Source organism: Tympanuchus pallidicinctus, unplaced genomic scaffold (assembly GCF_026119805.1).
Source record: "Tympanuchus pallidicinctus isolate F22 unplaced genomic scaffold, pur_lepc_1.0 scaffold15, whole genome shotgun sequence".
NCBI lineage: Eukaryota > Metazoa > Chordata > Aves > Galliformes > Phasianidae > Tympanuchus > Tympanuchus pallidicinctus.
In genome coordinates, this window is record NW_026294669.1 from 36,822,902 (window position 1) to 36,828,901 (window position 6,000).

The window sequence follows — 6,000 nt, forward strand, 5'->3', positions numbered from 1 at the left end:
ATAATGCAGACGTGTAGCCACGGAGAAGACAACCACCACGAATTGTCTCTGCACCGATAGGCGTGGACGAAACCTGCATGCCTGGCGTCGAGCACTGTGCTTAATATTAAACGAAACGTATTCCAATCCGCTCCGTTTCTACGTGCACAGAAGTGCCCGCTACTTGAAGAAAAGCAGCCGGCGGCAGTCACCTAATCCCGGCGACCGAGAAAAAAGGAGACCGCTGCTGGAGGCTGCTAGCGGCATTCGGGGAGAAGCGCGATTGCTCGGACGCGAGTGCAAACGCTCCGCAGCGGTTCTCGCTATTGCCGCCATCGAACCGGGAGAGAGAGGTAGTGCCATTCCTGTTGCAGGAACGTGCCAATTCCGCCTGCCGCGTTCCTCTCGACGGGGTTTTTCATATGTCCGCACTTCAGGAAGGATTCCTCGAGTCTTCTTTCGAATGCGCTCCAAAACAGCACAGCATCTGTCGCTGCTCGAATTTCCCGGGTCCTCTTCTGAGAGGCTTATACTTTCAACTCTTGTCGTCACGTAATGCAGACGTGTAGCCACGGAGAAGCACACTACCACGAAAAGTGGCTGGACCGATAGGCGTGGACGAAACCTGCATGCCTGGCGTCGAAAACTGTGCTTAATATTAAACGAAACGTATTCCAATCCGCTCCGTTTCTACGTGCACAGAAGAGCCCGCTACTTGCAGAAACGTAGCCCGCGGCAGTCTTTCTTTCCCGGCGACCGAGAAAAAACGAGACAGCTGCTGCTGGCTGCAATCGGCATTCGGGGAGAAGCGCGATTGCTCGGACGCGAGTGCAAACGCTCCGCAGCGGTTCTCGCTATTGCCGCCATCGAACCGGGAGAGAGAGGTAGTGCCATTTCTGTTGCAGGAACACGCCAATTCTGCCTGCCGCGTTCCTCTCGATGGGGTTTTTCATATGTCCGCACTTCAGGAAGGATTCCTGGAGTCTTCTTTCGAATGCGCTCCAAAACAGCACAGCATCTGTCGCTGCTCGAATTTCCCGGGTCCTCTTCTGAGAGGCTTATACTTTCGACTCTTGTCGTCACGTAATGCAGACGCTTAGCCACGGAGAAGACAACTACCACGAATTATCGCTGGACAGACAGGCATGGGCGCAAACTTCATGCCAGGCCTCGAACATTCTGCTTATTTTTAAACGAAACGAATTAACATCAGATCTTTTCCTACGTGCACAGAAGAGCCCGCTACTTGTAGAAACGCAGCCAGCGGCAGTCGCCCATTCCTGGCGACCGAGAAAAAAGGAGACCGCTGCTGCTGGCTGCAATCGGCATTCGGGGAGAAGCGCGATTGCTCGGACGCGAGTGCAAACGCTACGGAGCGGTTCTCGCTATTGCCGTTTCGAACCGGGAGAGAGAAGTAGTGCCATTCCGCTGCCAAGAATGTGCCCATTCTGCCAGCCGCGATCCTGTCGACCATGATTTTCATGTCCGCACTTCAGGAAGGATCCCTCGAGTCTTTTTTCGAATGCGCTCCCAAACAGCACAGCATCTGTCGCTGCTCGAATTTCCCGGGTCCTCTTCTGAGAGGCTTATACTTCCGACTCTTGTCGTCACATAATGCAGACGCTTAGCCACGGAGAAGACAACCACCACGAATTGTCTCTGCACCGATAGGCGTGGACGCAACCTGCAAGCCTGGCGTCGAGCACTATGCTTACTATTAAACGAAACGTATTCCAATCCGCTCCGTTTCTACGTGCACAGAAGTGCCCGCTACTTGAAGAAAAGCAGCCGGCGGCAGTCACCTAATCCCGGCGACCGAGAAAAAAGGAGACCGCTGCTGGAGGCTGCTAGCGGCATTCGGGGAGTAGCGGGATTGCTCGGACGCGAGTGCAAGCGCTCCGCAGCGGTTCTCGCTATTGCCGCCATCGAACCGGGAGAGAGAGGTAGTGCCATTCCTGTTGCAGGAACGTGCCAATTCCGCCTGCCGCGTTCCTCTCGACGGGGTTTTTCATATGTCCGCACTTCAGGAAGGATTCCTCGAGTCTTGTTTCGAATGCGCTCCCAAACAGCACAGCATCTGTCGCTGCTCGAATTTCCCGGGTCCTCTTCTGAGAGGCTTATACTTTCGACTCTTGTCGTCACATAATGCAGACGCTTAGCCACGGAGAAGACAACCACCACGAATTGTCTCTGCACCGATAGGTGTGGACGCAACCTGCATGCCTGGTGTCGAGCACTGTGCTTAATATTAAACGAAACGTATTCCAATCCGCTCCGTTTCTACGTGCAAAGAAGAGCCCGCTACTTGCAGAAACGTAGCCGGCGGCAGTCTTTCTTTCCCGGCGACCGAGAAAAAACGAGACAGCTGCTGCAGGCTGCAATCGGCATTCGGGGAGTAGCGCGATTGCTCGGACGCGTGTGCAAGCGCTCCGCAGCGGTTCTCGCTATTGCCGCCATCGAACCAGGAGAGAGAGGTAGTGCCATTCCTGTTGCAGGAACGTGCCAATTCCGCCTGCCGCGTTCCTCTCGACGGGGTTTTTCATATGTCCGCACTTCAGGAAGGATTCCTCGAGTCTTCTTTCGAATGCGCTCCCAAACAGCACAGCATCTGTCGCTGCTCGAATTTCCCGGGTCCTCTTCTGAGAGGCTTATACTTTCAACTCTTGTCGTCACGTAATGCAGACGTGTAGCCACGGAGAAGCACACTACCACAAAAAGTGGCTGGACCGAGAGGCGTGGACGAAACCTGCATGCCTGGCGTCGAAAACTGTGCTTAATATTAAACGAAACGTATTCCAATCCGCTCCGTTTCTACGTGCACAGAAGAGCCCGCTACTTGCAGAAACGTAGCCGGCGGCAGTCTTTCTTTCCCGGCGACCGAGAAAAAACGAGACCGCTGCTGCTGGCTGCAATCGGCATTCGGGGAGAAGCTCGATTGCTCGGACGCGAGTGCAAACGCTACGGAGCGGTTCTCGCTATTGCCGTTTCGAACCGGGAGAGAGAAGTAGTGCCATTCCGCTGCCAAGAATGTGCCCATTCTGCCAGCCGCGATCCTGTCGACCATGATTTTTCATGTCCGCAATTCAGGAAGGATCCCTTGAGTCTTTTTTCGAATGCGCTCCCAAACAGCACAGCATCTGTCACTGCTCGAATTTCCCGGGTCCTCTTCTGAGAGGCTTATACTTCCGACTCTTGTCGTCACATAATGCAGACGCTTAGCCACGGAGAAGACAACCACCACGAATTGTCTCTGCACCGATAGGCGTGGACGCAACCTGCAAGCCTGGCGTCGAGCACTATGCTTACTATTAAACGAAACGTATTCCAATCCACTCCGATTCTATGTGTATGTCTTACGGATAGTGGCCTCTCCTTCGAATAGCGAGACCTCTCTAAAAGGTGTTTTTTACTCCGCAGAGCAGGCTACACTGCTCCCGACTTTATGAATATCTCCCGAAGAACACATCTCTCTCACCCGTAATGCCCCTTCCCTCTTGACACATTGTTATCCCTTGGACTCTTATCGTCACAGATTGCAGATTGGAAGCCAGCGATAAACTTCCTACTACGAAATGTCTCTCCATCGTAAGTCATGAAGACAACGTTCATGCCGGGCGTCGAGCATTCTGCTTATTTTTAAAAGAATCGAATTCCAATCCGCTCCTTTGCTACGAGCACAGAAGTGCCCGCTACTTGCAGAAACGCAGCCGTCGGCAGTCTCCCTTTCCCGGCGACCGAGAAAAAAGGAGACCGCTGCTGCTGGCTGCAATCGGCATTCGGGGAGAAGCGCGATTGCTCGGACGCGAGTGCAAACGCTACGGAGCGGTTCTCGCTATTGCCGTTTACAACGGGGGTGCGTTGTAGTGTCATTCCGCTGCCAAGAAGGTGCCAATTCTGCCTGCCGCGATCCTGTCGACCGTGATTTTCATGTCCGCACTTCAGAAAGGATCCCTCGAGTCTTCTTTCGAATGCGCTCCCAAACAGCACAGCATCTGTCGCTGCTCGAATTTCCCGGGTCCTCTTCTGAGAGGCTTATACTTCCGACTCTTGTCGTCACGTAATGCAGACGTGTAGCCACGGAGAAGACAACTAACACGAATTGTCTCTGCACTGATAGGCGTGGACGTAACCTGCATGCCTAGCGTCGAAAACTGTGCTTAATATTAAACGAAATGTATTCCAATCCGCTCCGTTTCTACGTGCACAGGAGAGCCCGCTACTTGCAGAAACGCAGCCGGCGGCAGTCTCCCTTTCCCGGCGACCGAGAAAAAAGGAGACTGCTGCTGCTGGCTGCAAGCGGCATTCGGGGAGAAGCGCGATTGCTCGGACGCGAGTGCAAACGCTCCGCAGCGGTTCTCGCTATTGCCGTTTACAACGGGGGTGCGTTGTAGTGTCATTCCGCTGCCAAGAAGGTGCCAATTCTGCCAGCCGCGATCCTGTCGACCGTGATTTTCATGTCCGCACTTCAGAAAGGATCCCTCGAGTCTTCTTTCGAATGCGCTCCCAAACAGCACAGCATCTGTCGCTGCTCGAATTTCCCGGGTCCTCTTCTGAGAGGCTTATGCAGGTGACAGGAGGAGAGCAGAGCAAGGAGAGAGAGCTTGTAGGATGTGTATGGTGTGAGCAGGCTGTGAGCTCACTGGAGGAGCATCGCTGGCAGCCTCTGACAAGGTCAGTCTCACTGCAGGCTGTGACTCTGCCGCCTGCCAGGCTCGGTGCTCAGCCTGCCTGGGGAGCTGCCCAGGGCGCTGCGGGGAGATGTGTGGGGGGAAGGAGCCCCTCGGCAGGGCAGGGCAGGGCAGGGCAGGGCAGGGCAGGAGCCTTCTGCTGCTGGGGGCATGGGGATCACAGCTTCAGCGCTGCCAGAGTGTCTCCAAGGGCACTTTGCAAGAGGAGAGACAAGGCAGGGATTTTCCCATACCTGTCCTTAGGGAAGGAGAATGAGTTGGAGGCAGAGATCTGAAAGGAGATGTGAAATATGAACGCAGCTATAAGAGTCCTGAACTGGACGTTTCTCAGTCTGCAGTTACACGCACAAACTCCTCATGTGCTTTCAGCCCCTCTTCTCCCAAAGGATTGCACCAGCTGAAATTTCCATGCTTCTCTGCAGACATGAATAATGCACTTGTCCAGCAAACAGGCAGCTTTCTCTAGTAGAAATTCAAGTGCACAGAGGTAGGAATGGGCACTCTGAGTGCAGACAGACGAAAGATACATGAATGGAAATATGTCATAGGAAGAAAGTATCCAGGAGGCTGGGATATGATTAGGCAATGAGAGGAAAGCAAGAGCTCCTTCATCTTCGACTTCTCAAGGGATGGTGAAGCTCCTGTAAATTCAAGTTATGGAGTTCAATGAACCCTGTCCTAAGAGAAAGAAACACTGTTATAGCATAGGGGTGGAGTGTCTCTGAAAAAGCTCTTGACTCGTCATTATCTTCTGCACTCTGCACAGGACTCCAGGCCCAGAAGGAACTGCAGATGCCCAACAGCAGCTCCATCAGCCAGTTCCTCCTCCTGGCGTTGGCAGACACGCGGCAGCTGCAGCTCCTGCACTTCCTAAACAGCCATTCCCCCTCCTCTTTATACATTCCCTTGAAGTACTGGAAGGGCACAATGAAGTTTCCTCAGAATCTTCTCTTCCCCAAACTAAGCAAGTCCAGTTCCCTCAACTTTTCTTCCTAGCAGAGCTGCTCCAGCCTTCTGATCATCTTAGTGCCCTCCTCTGGACCCACCCCAAGAGGGGAAGCTGGGGGGCCCACAGGCAAAGGAGGGCTCTGCAGTGGTGCTGCTGAGCCAGCAGGGCAGATGGAGAGGGACTCAGCAGTAGAGAGAGTCTGACAGCGATGACCCAAAATGGTTCATGGATGTTTGTGTTCACTGAGAAGAAATCAGAGTTTCTTGGCTTCCCAGTGGCCATTTCAGCACTGGGTCACCCCCAGGAATCCAGTGACTTGTCTGGGGGCATTGAGTGTGCTGGGTTGGGCTGCAGCTGCAGGGACAAAAACAACATTGGCAGCGT